The sequence below is a fragment of the Balaenoptera ricei genome, chromosome 4, assembly GCF_028023285.1.
Source record: "Balaenoptera ricei isolate mBalRic1 chromosome 4, mBalRic1.hap2, whole genome shotgun sequence".
Lineage (NCBI taxonomy): Eukaryota > Metazoa > Chordata > Mammalia > Artiodactyla > Balaenopteridae > Balaenoptera > Balaenoptera ricei.
In genome coordinates, this window is record NC_082642.1 from 101993490 (window position 1) to 102012827 (window position 19338).

General features: G+C 43.9%; 1 protein-coding gene across 13 annotated transcripts in view; it reads right to left on the reverse strand.

Moving 5' to 3' along the window:
• The window catches only part of BOC (BOC cell adhesion associated, oncogene regulated), a 265756-nt gene that overhangs the window by 180793 nt on the left and 65625 nt on the right, over positions 1-19338 (reverse strand). For all 13 annotated transcript variants that reach the window (XM_059921145.1, XM_059921147.1, XM_059921144.1 and 10 more), the window contains one exon: positions 4223-4324. The gene's annotated coding sequence lies outside the window, so the exon portion shown is untranslated. The remainder of the gene's footprint in view (positions 1-4222; positions 4325-19338) is intronic.

Consider the following 19338-nt stretch of genomic DNA (forward strand, 5'->3'; position numbering starts at 1 on the left):
TGAATTTTGTGTGGAAGTGACATGTAACGCTTCCTGGCTGGGGCCTGGAGCCTGTTTTTGAGACTTTCCAGAACATTCTTTTTCCTTTGGCACAATCACCAGCAACATTCAAGACGGTAGCTGCTCCATCAGCTTGGGTTTCTAAGTGACTACAAAAAGCAAAGATTCCTGCTGACTTGTGATGCATATGTGACTTGAGTGAAAAACTAAATCTTTGTTGTTTTAAGCCACTAAGATTTTGGAGTTGTTTGTTACTATAGCATAACCTAGTCTATCCTGACTGATACAACCACACAGCAAAGTATGGATGATACAAAGCAGTGCCTGGATGTCATTGTGGTAGTTGCCAACAGACTCTGCCCATGACTATCACCAGTGTGAGGAAAGAGAGGAAGACAGAGGGAGACGGATAGAAAGAAAGTGGGGGGAGGGTGGAGAGAAAGAAAGGTGGGGGAGAGAGAGTGAGAGAGCAAGAGAGAGCACAGAACTTTTAGGAAGCTGTGCCTTTTACTTTGAAGAAACTTCATCAAGGAACCATGAGGGCTGAGACTGACTTGCTCAGTATTTCCAGTGCTCACTAAGGTGACTGACACTAAATATTTGTCAGATTCATAATATCTTGGATTACCATTTTATGAACAATAGAATCTGTAGGGATGCCCGTTCTTGGAACATTTCACTTGGTTTTGGAACTTACTTTAGCTAAAATTAATAACTCTCGTTAGCTTTTTAAATGAGGCTAGTTTACTTCCTAGCTTTTTCTCATTCACTAGTCCATAGTTTCTAGCCCTGGGGGGGTCTCATGATACCAGGGTAGGTACATTTTAAAAAATTTACCATATCCCTGTGCTTTAAAAAGGAGTGTCGAAGCTCAATCACATTCAAATAAGAGTTTTCACTCTTTAACCTCTTTAAAGTAAGTAAATATATTGGCCCAAACTTGAGCTTACTCCGAAGATCCCTGTTCCTTTCATGGAGGGGTGCCGCCCTATGTGTGGGGACAGGTGGGGATGACTTACCCTGTGAAGCAGCGCCTCAGCCCTCAGGCGGGGAGAACAGTCAGACTCAGGCAGGGAGGAAAGAGCCGGAGGGCAGGGAGAAGGAGGAAGAAGGGGAGCGCAGCTCCCAGTGCAGAAAAACAGCCTTGTGCTTGCAGGAAGGATCGCAAGAGTGGATGCCGCTCCAGGCAATTCCAAATGTTCCTTCTCCTTCTTGCCTGTTATTACCCCATAACTTATTCCAGGAACCACTTGCCAGAAAGCCAGTGTCCCTGCCTTCACTAGACTGTGAGTTCCTGGAGGGCACGCACCATGTCTTATTCATCTTTTATTCATCCTACGCCCACACTCCGTGCCGTGAAGGTTGGAGGCTACTAGTAGATGTTTGCTAAGTGAGTGAGACTTCAGGAGCTGGGACCATCCTGAAAGCTACAACCAATAAACTGATCCAGAGAGAGGACAATTAAACTTCAGCCCCCTGTCCTGCTTGAGGGCCCAGGTCACACATACTCATTTGCAGCTGCTTTTTCATCTCTTATTTGATTCCTCTGCTGTTCAAAAAGTTGCTGTTAAGGGACTCAGCCATCTCTCATCCCAATTCTTTCTGTGCTGTGTGGGAAGATTGTCTAGAGCCAGCTTCACTGAAGAGGTCAAGGCGAATGCCTAAGTCAGAGGAGGGATGGTAGAAGGAATACACCAACTCAGTGTCCATCTCTGTGACTCAGGAGCTGTCACTTGGGGAGAGTTTGCTCCTACCAACAGATCACAGGATTAGAAGACATTGTAGGGCCTAGAGACCACAATAAGATGTGTTCTAAGACTTTGGAAATATAGTTCCCTGTAAGAGTTAAACTACTAAGATCCATACACAATGGATGTGATTAGCCACCTGTGGAAGTAAACCACGATATCATCGCTAAATATGTGAGTCAAAAGCTTGGGGATACCTAAGATACCAATCAAGGTGAACTAGGAGAAAATTCAGGGAAGCAGGTAGTAGGACAGTACTCAGAACCCAACCAATTGAGTGCAGGCTGTTTGAAGAACCCCTCTGAACAGAACACATCCCTCTGGGAAGTAGAGTGGGGAGAGGAAAATGATCAGCTTTAAGAGTCAAGAAAAAGGAAGTTTGCAGAGGCACTATGCTGGACAGAGGTTTTCCTGGCCCCTGACCTTGTGAGAGTGCCTAAAGCTTCTTCAAGGAGAGACGCTTCTGAAACTCAACTCACATCCTTCATTCTGAAGGAATGTTCTGATCAGGCCAAAGGGAATAACTAGTACTCTTATCAGTTGTATTTATCAGGGTTAATTAAAAAATTGGCAACACGTGTGTGTGTGTGTGTGTGTGTGTGTGTGTGTGTGTGTGTAATATCTGGATGCACACAGGCTTGGAGTTTCAGCTCTTGGGGGTGGGGAATGCTATTCTAATGATGTCAGGAGAGTCAGGATTCAGAACCTGAAAGGATGGTGATGAGTCTCTGAGGTCAAGGCCATCTGCGGACCTTCTCTGCATCCCTGTGTGTCACAGGCTGAGCTGCCCATTTTCAGGTGCAGCAGAAGACACTTTTCAAAGACAACGGCCATCCCTTTGCTTCCTGGCATGACTGTACTTTTATCCAATGTTCTCAAATTTTTTTGACTATGGCAAAAAGCCCCATGGCTCACTTACCCCATCATCTACCACATGAAGCTCCATCCCTCCCCACAAAAGACATACTTTAACCCTTTCAAGGCTCACAAGTCCCTTCCTGCCTGCTGTGAGCCTTAGACCACCCTTTGAGGGTCCCTGTCTCAGACGCAAGCCAACTTCTATTGGAGTTTTATGGCAGAAGGGTATGTCCCTTTCTTGGTAGTCTGTTCGACTCTGCCAACATATACACTGTGCCCACCATGTGCCACTTGTGCAAAACACCTCTAATCCATTCTAATGATAGATGCCACCAAAGCAGGAAGTAACTTTGTATATGGGGGCAGGGAGGTCAACTATAGGGGGCTCGTAGGTCTGCAGAGGCTATGTCTTCACCTGGAAAGAGAGTTGAGTGGGAAGGTGAGACTTGTGATGATGAGAGGCCTGGAGGTTTCTGGATAATTTACACTCACACCACTGAGAGTGGGAGGAGAGCTCTTAGGAAGCAACAGGGCCCCCAGAAGTTCCTTCTCCTCAAAGAGCTTTAAAATAGTTTTACAACTGCAACAGCTTCCTTTGTTTTGCTCACAAGCCTGGCTAAGAGTCTTGACTCCCTCTGTGATAGTGGAGAAGAGAGGTCTGAAGGGGCCAGACTCAACCTATAAGCAGACCCTCCATGGAGAGCTGGAGAGGAGTGCTGCATGGAGGCTCTTTGGCCCCCAAAGTTCCCTGTTCCGGGGATACATCTGAAATTGTCCAATTATCAGGAAGTCATACCTGGACTGGAAACTATTGATGAAGGGGGGGAAATGGGTTTGCTCCCAAGTGAGAGATGCTACTCAGGGGAAACATCAAAGTGTAGGGCAAAGATCAAGAACACCTTGATGGAATGATAAGGGCCACCTAATTCACAGGTAAAAACAAACCACTAGCAGGGAGAGGAGCACAGAAAAGGAAAATAGCTGAACCCACGAGAAACATCTCCATGGTTTTTCCTACAATCAGTTGTGGCCACAGGTATCATATTTTAAAAAAAGAAACCATGTCTGTCACCTACTGGTCATAACTCAACAATAATTTTTAACCTCACATCCCTCACCTATTCCTTATGGAAAAATAACTGAACACAATAAGCTAAATTCCTTGCTTGCAGAATTCTTTTCATTTTTATACTAGGCTTTCAGGCAAAAATATTTGCCCCAAAGTTATTTAGCAAATATCTTAGTTGAAGACCCCACAAAAGACTGCTCCAGCTCCTTTTTAAAGACAATGCCTATAAGCTGAAATGCTACTTATACATACTAATATATGCAAACTTAGACTTGCCTTCAGAAAGATGCAATTTATGACAGCATAGGGCAGCAGAAGGTCAAATGAAGAAAAACATATGAGTACAAAACAAAAACAAGTGATTATTTAATTCTGTGAGTCATCCTAATAATATACTCTCCCAGATACTTTCAGCAGTTGACAAAGACAGAGTGTGGCATTTAGATTAGCATGGAGAGGGGTAGCATCACGTCCCTATTTCCCCAACCAGGAAAGTTACTGGTTGTTGCGTGGCATCCTAATTGCCCATCCTCTTTCTGGGACTTACCTGTGGAAGGATGACAGCAATCTGCTCATTCTCACCACCATCCATTCAAAGTCAAGGATCATGTCTGGTGAGGAAGCTGGCCCAGGTGATTGCAGCAGCATACTGTAGACATAATAGGCAGCCATAAGAAACGCGACCTCAGCTTTCCCACTTATAAAATGGGACTATGCATAATCCCAACCTACTTCACTAGAAAGGTGTCGGAATATTTTTTAAAATGCCTAGCTAGAGGTTCTATGGAAAGGTACAAAGTATTGTAACCGCCATAATGTGTTAAGAAACATAAATTACTTCAGGACCCTAAAAGGTTTCATGCAGAAGTCCGTGCAAGACTTTCATTTTGAACCTCATCAAAGTGCTCCTTGGTTATTAAGTGTAAAAAGGATCTTAATTTTATAAAATTAAACTACAAGTGCTCCTACAACCTGGTCTAAAAGGTAGTGTTAAAATGAGGTTCTTCTATCAGCTATTACCTAACTCCTCAGGTGCCTTGTCTTTGCCTCTTTGTCCTCCCTTTTCCTTCTGGAAACCTGTAATCCCACAGTGTGTGTGTGTGTGTGTGTGCGCGCGCACGCACGCCGCGTGCGCACGTGCACTGGGGGAGCTGGTGGGCTCAGGTCTCAGGGAGAACACAGAAGCTGTGCCTGGATTGCCAAATAAGGCTGTGATTTCCTTTGTTCCTACTGCTGGAGCCTCCTTGGCAGATTAAGTCCGAGGCTTCTCCCAGGTTTTGTTGGTCCATGAATGGAGCCTCTTCAGTGCTCACTGGAGTGCAATACCATTGATACTTCTTCTGCCTACTTCCCTTCCTCTCCCAGCCCAGCTGAGCTGATGGATTAATCCTGCTGTTTACTTGGAAGGCTCACAGGCAGAAATGCAAGTTGAGGTAGAAGACAGAGACTAGGGCTGGAAGGGACCATGGAGACCTTCTTTCTAGAGTCTAAACTTCTTGCATTGCTTCATTGCACTTGACTGAAGCCCAGGGCAGAGCAGTTAGGGGCCTGGCCCAAGCTCCACAGCAGCGGGTTAGGTAGAGTCTTAACTTCCAAGGCTTTCCAGCCTTCTCACCACAGGCACTTGTCAGAGGGAAGCCCGAAAGAGCTCTGCTGCTCTCGCTATGGAACAATACACTGGATCCACACACAGAACTTCCCACACACCCTTCACATTCTTACAGCCAACTGAGGGATCTGGTGACTAAAATCATGAATCTTCGTTGGGAGAAATGAAGGGGGTCTAGAGTACTGTCTAATAAGAGTCTCTTGCTATAGAAAAATACACTGGATCCACACACAGAACTTCCCACACACCCTTCACATTCTTACAGCCAATTGAGGGATCTGGTGACTAAAATCATGAATCTTTGTTGGGAGAAATGAAGGGGGTCTAGAGTACTGTCTAATAAGAGTCAGAAAGCTGCCTTGTTTGCTAGTGATTTGTCTGTGATTTTTGTTTTCCTGCCATATCCCTCAGTCTCACATACACGCCCCACATCCTTGAGTCTGGAGATTATCTATCCCTGGAGTCCTTCTCAGAGACTGGCTTCTGACAATTTTCCTCTTTAGAAACAACGCTTTACAGCATTATTACTTCCTGACACATTATATGTTTATTTGTTTGACCGTCTCCTGTCACTAAAATGTAAGCAATCCTTAGGGCAAGGACTTTGTTTTGTTCATGGATGTATCTCTCTCCAGCACCTGTAATGCTGTCTACATCATAGTAAGCACTCAAAAAAAATTTTTGTGGAATGAATGAATAAAGGAATAAATGAAAACTACCTTCCTATGCACAGCACTGGAGAGGAAAAACAAAGTGTACCCTTGGCTAGTAGGGGAGGGAACAGACTTGCATGTTCTTTCTTTCTTTCATTTTTTTATAGATTTACTTATTTTATTTATTTATTTTTGGCTGCGTTGGGTCTTTGTTGCTGCGCGCAGGCTTTCTCTAGTTGCGGCGAGTGGGGGCTACTCTTCGTTGCGGTGCACGGGCTTCTCATTGTGGTGGCTTCTCTTGTGGAGTACGGGCTCTAGGCGCACGGGCTTCAGTAGCTGTGGCTCGTGGGCTCAGTAGTTGTGGCTCGCGGGCTCTAGAGTGCAGGCTCAGTAGTTGGGGCGCACGGGCTTAGCTACTCCGTGGTGTGTGGGATCTTCCCGGACCAGGGCTCGAACCTGGGTCCCCTGCATTGGCAGGCGGATTCTTAACCACTGCACCACCAGGGAAGCCTGCACCTTTCTTCTTGGCTCTCAGTCCCTCCCCAAACCCCCTTTCCCACCCCATGCCCCCAGAACTCCAAACACTGTCCCCTGGCTTCCTTTCCTTCTCAAAATAACCTGGTTCTGTTCCTTCAACACGGAATATAAATAACTGATAGACATTTAAAAGTAACACCTTCCAGGGGACATTTTAGAAAAACTCTAAACCTTAAGCCAAAAGGATGAGTCCCTAATGGTGGAATTACAGGTATTGGCCAACAGATGGGAGACGGGGTAAGAGGTAATGGCCTTCATACAGCCTATTATAATCCAGCATGTTCACAGCCTTGGGATGCTACTGGCCACGAAAATAGAATTCCTGAGAACCTTTGCCATTGATCGTGGAATGGTGGCCAGAGAGCAGCCAAATCTTATCAGTAAATAGACAGTGTCTGAAAGGATTTGAGAAAAATGGGTCATTTGTATGGTGATGTTCCCAGTGTAAATGAGCAAAACCTTTAAAAATACAATTTGGCAATACATAGTGAGAGTCAACAAATATTTAAACCATTTAATCCAGACATCTTACTCCTGTGAATTTATTCTTAAAAAAAAAAAAAAAGATCAGGAATAAGAGAAAAACTTTATGTACAAAGAGTACACTGCCATGTTATTTCTAGTAGTTAAAATTTGGAAAGAATCTTAAATGATGAATAGTAATGAGAAAAAAAACCACAATGTAAACTACACAATGAGAGATCTGAGTTACAGTGCATCTGATCTATTTCCTAGATCTTGGGTAAGTTACTTCACGTCTCCAAGCTTCAGTTTCTTCGTCTGTACAATTCCTTCTCTGTAATAACAGTGCCTAATTCATGGAGCTGTGAGGATTCAATGAGATCACTGCAGATAAAGTACTTAGCACAGGCACAGAGTTATCATTTTATTATTATCATTATTATTTCAATAGGTGGCATTATATCTTTGTGGAATGAATTAGTGAACCAAAATACCTAAATCTCCCAACATTCCAGATAAATGAATATTGTAGGAATCATATTGAAGCCTGAGGCTCCATTCTGAGTATACATCTTCTTACCGTTATGAGTTTGGGATTTGTTGATTCTAAACAGGCAGGACTTCAGGGTATCTTTGCTCAGAGGTTGCCTCACATTTTCACCCCCAATTAACCAAAAATAACTTGGCTTTGAAGAACAGGGCAGATAATCCCTTTCAAATGTTTTGCCTGGATACATTCTGCGGAGGGAGGAGAATTGTTGGCCGGAATGGGGAAAGAAAGAGGTGAAAGGAGTCCAATTAAGGAGATAGCTTCCTTTCTGGCTTTTCAGCTGTTTCTGAGCTTGTTTTTAATCATGGAACCCCTCACAGAGCTTTTACCCCCTCCCCTTCTCCCCTTGTCTTGACCCCCAACTCAATCCTCAAACCTGATGTTATTACTGGCTTGTACAGATCTGGAATCCTTCAAAGAGCAGGGGATGCCTAATTGGGGAGACGCTGAGAGCCATCATTAATAACTGCTCTGGTCTTGGACCTTGAAAAATAATAATAATAAACGCATTGGCTCAATCTGCACTGCCTTATTCTTTTTCCCACCCCCTCTTTTTTTTTTTTTTTTTTTTTTTTCATGTAATGTCTGAAACATTTATATTAACATATAAATACACTGATGTGTATAAAACTGATGCCTAATAAGAACCTGCAGTATAAAAAAAACAAACAAAACAACTAATACTAAACTTTCATTGGGTTATTTGTATGGAAATATGTTAATATAAATGTTTCCCACCCCCTCTTGATCCTTTATTTACCTACCACAGATTGGACTGCAAATCTGGGATTTTTCTCTTTTTAACTGTTCATGGGATAGTAATTTGATCTTCTTGGCTCCTTGTCTATTTGTTTTGTTGTTGAAGAAGTGTGTGTGTGTGTGTGTGTGTGTGTGTGTGTGTGTGTTTGTGTGTGTGTGTGTGTCTTTGTGTGTGTTGGTGATTATGTTTACAGTGAAGGTTCTAGGGCTGTCCCATGGTGCTTATGAATCTATGTCCATGGACAAGTTGGGGTACACAATTCTTGGGTATAGCTTGTGAATATTAAGCTTTAAGTATCTGGTCACATTTGTATATCTGAGTATTTAGATATATTTGTATCAACTTTTATGTCAGCCGAAAAGAACAGCCTGCCAAGAAAAGCATGTTCCCTACTTAAGGATTTCTAGAATGATATAACTCCCCAAATGAATGAAAGAGGAGGTGGTGCTACGCAAGGATTGCAATTACACACCATACACTTTCCAGATTATTTAAGAAAGCAGGCAGGGCTGCATTATGGTTTTCATGGGCCTTTTGTGTGCCCTTTCCTCCACATAAAAGTATTAAAAATTATCCTTTATAACTTCTTTGAATATAATAAATTATATTAGTTTTTCTCTTCTGATTTTATGACAAATTAAAACATTTTTGTGGGTCCTTAAAAGGATTGTGGGTTCCCTGTGCCTGCTGTGCCTAGTGGGCATCAGCCGGGAACTGGGAGCCGGCCTAGAGGAAGGACTGTGGTGAAGGGGGCCAAGGTCCTTCCCACAAAAGCTCCACCACTGCAGCCTTCCATTTCCAGTGTCTCAGAGCTTACGGATTTCTCATATAAAATCTATGACATTTCTTGCTACCAGCAGTAAGGAAGTGCATTGTAGTGGTTCGTGCTGTCAATCAGACTTAGAGGTGAATTCCAGCTCTGCCACTTGCTAGCTCTGTGACCTTGGGCAATCATTTAACGTCTCTGAGCCTCAGTTTCTTCATCTATGGTATGTGGAAAATAATACATTCTTCATGGTGCTGTGAGAATTTAAGGAGGTGATGGGTGTAAAATGCCTTAGCCCAGTGTCTGGCACTTTGGGTAGGCATGCACTGTATAACAAATGTCATCATTTACTTCTCATTTATGTTTGGGGGCTTTTGGGCAATGTGAATTTAGTCACCTGGCTCCAAGTGCAATGAAATTGCAGGGTAGACATGCATCCAGGTGAGTAAGAGTCAGGTGCTCCTAGTGGAAAAACTTGCTTGATGCTGAGAGACACACTGACTGGTTCTCTGTATATCCAACAGGCAGGTCCCCAAGTGGTGTCTCAACTTTTCCCGCTGTACCTTACACCCATCCCTTAGCTCCACTGCGCTATGTTCTGGTTATATACAGCTCAAGACACCTACTTTAGAGGCTCTGGCCTTCCCTGGAGCCTACCTAGCCCACTAGCAAGTTTCCATTCTTCAGACTCTTCTTTCCCTTGTTCCTTCACACTCTCAAATTAAGGTTTTCCATATGGTTCACTGCCCTCCCCACATCTGTTTCTTGTTTCTTCCAACATTTCATTGCTCTAGTTCATCCCTCATCCCTCCACATATCCTAAAATTAAGTTTTTTTTTTTTTTAACTTAACCTATGCTGCACATACCATGTCTCATTTAATCTTCCAAACAATACGACAAGGTGGTAGTTCAGTCCAGTTCAGGAAACTGAACCTCAGAGCAATTAAGTGACTTCCCCAAAATCAGCCTGAAAGGATTTGCATCTCTGTCCTCTGGTGCCGAAGGCTTAGTATGCTTTTTCCATTAATTAGCTCCATAATCATTTACCTGTAATTTCCACATCTGAAAAGGAGCTCTAAAAATCACAACATTTTTTTCTCAAAACTCTTTTGGTCAAAAACCTGACATGAACCGATGAGGCTGGTTATAATGTTCACTTTTCTCAGTTAGTGAGTTCAATAAAGTCTGGACCTCCCCGGGCACTGCTTTTTCTGCTATAACATGCTATTACTTAAAGTTAAAAAAAAAAGCAGTTAAGTCCCAGACCTGAGTACTCCCCTACCAGCCTGAGGGGTGCAGGCCCCACATGTGCTAGCAGTGACCCTGCAGAGTAAGCGAAGACAAGTATGTTGGAACTCTGAACCCTAATCCTGCAGCTAAGCCAGAACAATATTCCATGTGGGCTGATACTGAATTTCCCATCCAGGTCCCAGCAGAGCTGATGCAAACTGGCTAAGCAGCTCTTCCCAATAAGCAGATCTTGGGCCATAGCAAAGTAAAATAAATATCCCAACTTGGCTATCAAAGGGAGAAGATTGAATCCTGCTGCTGACAAAGGGGCCCACTGGGACAAGAGCAAATCAGCCAGCTGAGAGTCCTTTGGTTAGGGTAACAAGATGTTTGAATTACACACGGAGCATCTCGTTGAGTACCCCTCAGTAACAATTCCTACCCTGCCCTTTACAACCCTGGGATAGACAGCGGTGTACTGGGTATCCAAAATGGAACCATATGGGCTCAGGAGAGAGAGGAGACAGAAGAGATACCAGCTCAGAGGACGAGAGCCTAGGACCTGAGACCTCTCACCCTGGAATTTCCCTCTGTGGCCAGTGGTGCACTTCATCTCTTTCTTCCTGAGAACAGGGAGCCGAAACTCAGCCCCAAATAGAGCCTCCCCAGGTCTCTGAGATTTGAAAACCTGACAAGAATGTGACATGGGAAGGGGCTGATAGGTTTAAACGTGGAGATTGCTGGTGGAAAGCGACTGCCCATCTATGAGGCTCAAGAAGGGCCAGTCTTCCTGAGGGAGATGTCAGAAGTGAATCTTGGAGAGGCTAGTCTACACGGACATGCACTCACAGTCCTTTCAGGCAGTGGCTGGAAGCCAGAAGGGTCTGCAGAAGCTTATCCAGTATAGAGAAGTAAGTGGGGAGTGGATATTTAGCCATAAAATCTCTCAGAGCGATCCCCGACTTCATACCAGTTCTCCATCCCTTAGTCACGAAATGGCTGAGGAGAGACCTTTGGCTTCTCCCAGTTTGGGTGATGTCATTTCCGTATTTGGACTCTGGCTTAGAAATAATGTGATCCATCCCTCACCAGAACAGGGGAAATAAAACTTTTCAGACTGGAACAAAGCCTAATTTAACATAATCTTGGACTTTGCAAAAGTACACTGTGTACCTTGTCTTTTATTTCTGGGCATTGTCTCAGTCGAGGGTGCAGAGACTGGGAGAGGAGGTTCATATGAAAGGCGATAGCATTGAGTGTGGGTGCTTGGTTATTCCTTAGGTGCTTTTGTCACTTAGATGAAAAGGTACAAAGAACAGCCTGTCATTTCCAACATTTTGAAGCCCACAGAGACACTTGGATGCTGTTACAGGCAGAGGCAATTGCTGGTGATGGACAAAAGGGTGCTCAGAGTTGGAAAATTGTAGATTTGGAAAGAACCCTGGACATCATCAAATATTACTCCTTTAATTAAGGGATGAGAACACTGATGCACAGATAGGGTAAGGGACATACTTAAATGACTGAGGAAATGCAGAGTAAGAAACCACATGGTCCTTCTATGTGGCCATAGAGGCATCTTGGCATAGTCTAGGCTCCAGTACCCCAAGCTACATCTACTTCTTCTTGGTAAAAGGGAAGAGGATCCACTCATGCCAAGCTTCCTTTTCTCAAATGTAAAATGAGGAAGCTAGATAATGCCAAGTGTTGGCAGGGACGTGGCTTCAGAGGACCCTCATACGCTGCTGATGAAACACGGATAGTGTAGCCATTCTGGAAAGCAATCTGGCTCTACTGGGCCAAATAAATATTTACAAACCCAATGACCCGCCAGTTTTAGCCCTAGACATACTATTCCAGTGAAATGCTTACAATATGCCATAGGGAACAGACACAAGGATGCTTATTCTAGTACTGTCTGTGGTGTCAGGAAGCTGGATAGATAAAGTACAATGGAGGACCACCCTGGAGTGCTGGCAGCAATTGGAAGCAGCAGAAGAGATGAACACATGGCAACATGCATGGTCTTAAACTGGTATTCCAAGGGGGAAAATGTAAGAAGTAGGATGTGATATATAAATTATCATACTAAGTGAAGTGAGCCAGACAGAGAAAGACAAATATCATATGATATCGCTTATACGTGGCATCTAAAAAAAATGATACAAATGAACGTATATACAAAACAGAAATAGACCCACAGACATAGAAAACAAACTTATGGTCACCAAAGGGGAAAGGGAGGAGGGATAAATTAGGAGTTTGGGATTAACATATACACACTACTATATATAAAATAGATAACCAACAAGGACCTACTGTATTGCACAGGGGACTATACTCAATATTTTGTAATAACCTATAAGGAAAAAGAATCTGAAAAAGCACATATATTTGTATGTGTGTGTGTATATATATATATATATATATACATACATAAAACTTTAATAAAAGAGGACAAGATAAGCCACACTGCAAGCTTGCTGACACTGGAGACTGCAAAAGCAACCATGCTGGCCACTGTGAGAAGGGCTGCTGACATCAGTGCCATTTTCTTTATAGCAAAGAACGCTACTCTGGATTTTCTGCACTAATGGAGGTTTAATATAAATGGTTGCCACCCACAGTGTCTAGAAAACCACACTATTAAGAGGTATACGAGAGAGGGGTTGAGTGTGGGATCTAGGCCTCTGCCGCTTACAAGAGGACAGGCACTGGGGAAAGAAGCTATAGCGTCTCTGGGTTCCTGGACATCTTTCTTTCTCTTCCTTTGCCTTTCTCTTGAATTTCAGCTGCATGGCTGATTCCCTCTGTGCAAGCATTCTCTAGGGTTTCAATGAACTCAAGAGTTTTATGGTTTACTACCTGGGGCGCAGTAGATAAGAATCTCTCTCTTCATCTCCTACAGTCACAAAGTTTGTTAGAAAAGACAAAGAAGGAGCTGTTTCCCTTAAATTTCTAGCCAAAGGCTTTTGGAGGAAATTAACAACCAGGATTTAAATCCAAATAATGACCATTTCCTTGATTTTGCATTGTTTTACCCTAACTATGAAGCCAGTAATGACTGGTTCTGAGTGGAAAGTCCAGCCAGTGGGCAGTTTTGTTTTTCAGAGAGAATCTTCAGGGTAGGCTGAAAGGAGGGGCAAATTCAGGTCACTCATGACTTACTCATTCACCCTCAGATTTCTAGACTTGGAGAATCCTGAAGCTGGCAAGAGCCTCACAGATTATCTGGTGAAGCTCCAATCTGGGGTCCTTGAACAGGTAGGGGATACTCAAAGAGAAAAATAGTGGCGCTAGAAGCTTTACTTCAACAACTTTAAAAGTTTAAAAGGAATCATACATTTAACTTTCAACAAACTCCCCAACTGATGATGATGTCAGGCAATTCAGTTGTTAGCACTGAGAGCTCATGGGGATTTGAGGCTCTGGTTGGCTGATGACATCATTGCCAACATAGAGGAATGGGGGCCTTGGTAGTGACAACACCAGGAACCTAAGATCAAGATCAAATCTCACTTTGTAGGCTTGGTAACTGAGATTCTCAGTGAGTCATGACAAGTTATGAAGAATGATTGGGTGGACTTTTCAGAAACTCTTAGGGCCTCTCAGTTTACAGAAAGTGAATGAAGATGTTAATGCTTGTTTCTTTTGTTCAAGATTAGGTTTAAGTACCATTTCACTTTTTTACATTTTTATTCTGTTCATGATTGGATGCTGGAGAAGGTACTTGAAACAGAAGATAGCCTGCTTTTTTCAGTTTTTCTCAGAGACACAGTACTTGGCCCAAACCTTAGAGCGGGAGGCAGACACATATGGACTCATTCCCTCTTTAATTGACAGGAATAGAGCAGACAGCAGCCCTCGAACCTGAAACCCTGTTTGTCTAAAAAGTCTGCTACTGATGTATTAAATGGTGCTTAAGATTTAGGAGTTTCCTTTGCCAGTACTAAACAAGCCACTGAAATAAGCTCCACACAAAATCCTTTGAGAAGTGTGCTGTGCATAAGTTAACCACACAATCTCACAAAACTGACGTGTCCATAGCAAACAGTAACTTCCAACACCAGGAAGACATCTCTGTGTATATAGGTCCTCTGTGTGGGGAGGTTGAAAGAGCAGACGAATCTACTGCTAGACTTTGTTCTACTTCACCCCGTCTGGAAAATCATTTCTGCTCACTTGAAGGCCCCTGACTGTCAGGGAAGATAAGGTGTTTCATAAAAGCACTTAAGGCTAACATACATTAAGATGAGGTAACAGTGCCATTGATTTCCCAGAATTTCTTAGCGGCTGAGCCTCAGTGGCTGGGACGATGTGAAGAGGTTCACGCAGAGAGTGAATCTTTGTGTTCATGCAGGAAACGTTTACACAGCTCCTAGAGAAATGTTCCAGAGGAGGCTGTGCCCCTCCTATTTAGCCACCTCGTTTCGATGAGATCTAAGCAACCTTGGTCTCACTTAGGTTTCATGGGAACTTGAAAATCCAAGGAAAACTTGAAAAGACTTTTTAAGGTAATTATTCTGTCCTTATGTTCTGAGAAGGAGCAAAGGGATGGGAAGAGGACCCAATGTCAAGAGCAAACTGGAAGATAAGCGCTAGTTGTGACTGTTTCTCTAAGGCTGTAGCTTATGCTTTTATATTTATTTTATTGAGATATTATTCACATACCATACCATTCACCATTTTGAAGTGTACAATTCAGCAATTTTAGTACCTTCACAAGGTTGTACAACCACCACTACTATCTAATTCCAGAACATTTCCACCCCCTCACCCCCGAGGAAGAAACCCTGTAGCCTTTAGCAGTCACGTAGGCCTGCCTCAACATGACTCATTCATTCATTCACTCACTCATTCAACAAACACTATGGAGAATTCAGCAAGCCCCAGGCATGGGATAATTTAACCCTTTGCGGCACAGCCACCCAAAGCATGAAGTGTCAAACATTATCTTGGAGAACCAAGTCTCTTTCAGGAGTACAGTAAAGTCTGCAGGTGTGAGGCTGTGCAGCTAGAGGTGGGGCATTCATCCATGGCTCGGGGAGGGTTGGGAAGGAGGACTTGTGACTGACAGAAAGTATACAGAGGGGTTATACGTTCTGCAGGAAGGTTTGCTCTGCTGCTTACGTTCTTTTTAAATACCCGAAAGCTCATGGCTTTTAGGAGTTGTTACCTCCCCAGAGGACTCACTGGCCGGCAAACCAAGCCCTGCACGTTTCCAGACTCCTCTGCCTCTCATCCACATTTCCTGCTTAGTCTGTATCCAGCTGCAAAAATTCTTTCCATCTTTGACAATTTCCATTCTCTTTTCTTTCACTTAGTTTTCTCTCATGTCTTTTTCCAGTTATTTCTCCCTATAAATCTCCTTTGCTAGCATCATCTCTTCTTTTTCTCTCACTTTTCTTCTTTTTTTTACTGGTCTTTCCCCTCACACCCAAGGTACCTAGCAGACGTGGCTGGGAGAGTTGCCATAGAAGGCAATGTTTAGAGGTAAGAAAGAAATTAAGTCTCGTTATACACATTCTCCTTTAGAAAATGTGTGAACTTGGTGGCCTCTCCTTTCCTGCAATGCCATTATTTATAATCATATCAATGTAAAATAATACACATTAAGCTCTTACTGTGAACCAGACACTGTACTAAACTCTTTACAGGATTTACCTTATTTAATCCTCACAGTAATCCAATAAATTAGGTGCTCCTATGAGCTCCGGTTTACAGATTAGAAACCTCAGCCTTGGAGTGGTTAAATCACTTGTTTAATATCAGAAGCTAGTAAACGACGGAAAGTCACCCAAAGTCAGCTTTATTTGACTGCGGAGCCGAAGCTGTGACTTGATAATGCCTTATTTACTCTCTGGGTTTCTCTCTCTCCTCAGACCCGCCTCCCAATTAAGCTAGCTCCCTCTCTCTTCCTGAAGTGAACTTGCTTTAGAGTTGGCCTCTTGCCAGCTTTAGCGAGCTAGGGGATCCTTGGCATGGGCTCAGCTCTGAGCTCCACGGAGCATTGTAACTGCTGGTACTGGGGCAATAAACCTTAACGGTCTCCAGAAAAGACGCTGTAAATTCTTCGTAAGGTCCCACTTTGGGTGTAAAGGTTCACGCCTCTCTTCCTCCTCCTCCTCTTTTTCCTCCACCCCACCCCCATGAATTCCCTTGGGTTTCATGAAAGGGGCCATGCATGAAAACAAGGCACAGAAATCCCAGCCGCCTCCAGCTGCAGCCAGGGTTGTTTTTTGTCTAAGGAACATTCTTAAAAAAAAAAAAAAACTTTTGGAATCAACTTTGTTCAGGATCATACACACATAGCTTGTGCTTTGGGGAGCAATACAGAGAAAAAAAGAAGTGGCAGGGAAGATGGCCAAGGAGAACAACAGAAGGGAAACAAGGAATAACCCTGAGTGTGTAAGGATGCCCAGAAGAAAACTTTGTGGAAAAGACACCCAAGGGATTCTGAGATTTTTTCCTCTCTCGATCATTTTAATATTGTTACCTGGACCCTGACACTCCAGATGTAGTTTTTCTGAAAAATTCATTTGGCTGTTTGTAACTGACCTGGGAAATAAATATCAGCAGAGACCTGAGAGGGAATAAAAACTCATTTCTTCCTTCAGGGAGCAAGAGAACAGATACCAGGAGTACCTGGGGGCTGATGCATGCAGAGTAACAAAGGGGCCCCTTTTAGGGTCTCCTTTTTGCCCCACCCTAATAACTGACTGACTTACATTTAGAGAAAGTGTGAAAGTGGGACAGTGATCTGGGAAAGTGACCACTGGGACAGATATCTTGGGAAGCATGTGACTTAAGTCCTGACCACCACACCAATGAAGTTGCCTTAACTTCTCTTCCCCGAGGAGAGGCAGCCCAAAGGGAGGGGGATCTGAAGGGCTGAGCTCAAGACAGGATGTGGTGCCAGTCAAGGATGGCTGAAACTAAGGGGGCCTTGGGCCTAGTGAACACAACAAAAGGGTTTTATGTATCTTGTGTGATAAAATGCAAAATGTATTTGTCTAAATCCTGCTCCTCTCCTAGTTTCTAAACCCCTGTGCATTTCACAGGAAATTAGATCTGTGTTTGTCAGGCTCCTTTGCCTTTACCTCATCGAAGGGAAGGTAGGTTGGAGCTGGCTTATGTACCAGAAACTCTAGGCTTTGTTTCTTTAATGAACTTCTAGTGCTTTTCTGATCAAGACTGAAGTCCTGTGGCAGGGCCAGCAGCCACTGGAAGGCGGATCCTTCACTGGCCAGCTCCACAAGGACACGACTGCTGCTGAAGTGTGTGTGTGTGTACACGTGCACATGTGCATGTATGTATGTGCGTGTAAACGAGAGGGGTTGGGAGTGGATAATTTGCACTCTGCCTTTTTGCCGAACTCCAAATCTCAAATTTAAGTCAAATGTTTAAAAAAAAACTTTGGGAGTTGCTTTGTTTTCTCCTTTTCTTCAGATGTTATTTTGGAAGGAACGTGCACAATTTTTCTATTTTCTTCTGTCTTTCTTCAAAGGCTCCTGCAGGGCAGGAATTGTGTCTTATACATTTCTGTCTCTCAGAGTATAGCAGAGTCCCTGGAACCCAGTAGGTGCTCAATTATTGTTTGTGGAATGGAAGTAGAAATCTTTAACAGGGCACTTTAACCACCCCTTTGGCTCCTAATTGTGCCTGCTTTTCCTTCTTTAGCCTCTTATAGATCTGAATATGTGGTTTCTCTCTGAAACCCCTGAACTTCTCTCTCTTTCCTCTTTGTTTTTTTTTTTTTTGATACCTTATAAAAAAAAAGCTACCTTTATACAGATGACTTCCAAATTCCTTTGTTTCCACCCCTCCAGACTGCCTTCCCCCCATCTCCACTCTTGGGAATCCTATTGTGGGAGAAGGAAAGTGCTAGGGAGAAGGTACTCCACTGGCATCTCAAAGCAGCATGGCTGAGACTACCCTTCTAGGACCCTTTTCCTGGCAGAGCTGCCCTCTTTGCACAAGTCTAGGCCAGGAGACTCAGACTTCCCTGCTGCTCTCATCTGGCAACAGAGTGGGCAGTGCAGTCTGCTGATGTCCCAGGCTGCAATGGGATCGGAGGTGCCCCTGGGTCTTGGAATCTGCGGAGGGGCTGGGAGTGTGGAGGAGGGAAGGCAGTCTGAGGTTGCGAGGTCTGAGAGGTCGCCTGGGGCAGGGCTTTGCAAACAGTGCTGTTGTACAAAGTGTTATGGTTCCTGCTGAGATCTCATCCTTTGGTTGGACACCCCAGGCCGCAGTCCCTCTAAGCTGCCTTTTCTTCCAATCCCAAACACAGTCGTGTAAGCCATCTTCCTGTTTCCTATACAGAGAGTCGAGTCCAACCTCCTTCTTTACCACAAACTGCTTGACCCTAAGAACCTTCTGATTGCTTGCCAAGCCTCCAGCCCTTCACTTACCCTGTGGTTCTCCAACTTTAGGGTGCTTCAGAATCACCAGAGGGCTTGTTAACACACAGGGTGCTGAGTCCCACCCCCAGAGCTTCTGATCAGTAGTTCTGGGATGGGGCTGGAGATCGCACATTTCTAACACGTTCCCAAGGATGCTGCTACTGGGGGGACCAATTCAGACCAACAGGCCCGCTGATGAACTCTTCAGAAACCTCTCATCCATGCTTTCTCTCAGTCGAAGTAAGTGCTGCCGTTTACTGAGCTTGCTTTCTGCTTAGCTTTTTAGACCCTTTATCTCATTTAATCCTCACAACAACCTTATGGAGTAGCTCCCGTTAATATTCCCACTTTAAAGAGGAAGAAACTGAGGCACACAATTGTACGTCTTGTCCAAGGTAAGTGGTGCAGCTGTTTCAAAGCTGGGCAGTAATGTTTAATCACCCTGGCATACTGCCTTAATGGTCTAAGGATTTCTTTTTCCCCCGAATGGACGTCTTCGTTTTCTACCTTAGAAACATAGAGCTTTGCAAACAAGGTGCCCTTTCATTCTGCACCCCCCAACCCCCCACAATTTCTCTTTGCTGCTGGCTAAGTACAGCAGGAGAAAACACACATTTAATCTCCATTAAGACTTTCAGACTTCTGGGAGAGGAAGTCTAGTCTGACTTGGGAATGAAGTCTGAGGTACTGAGA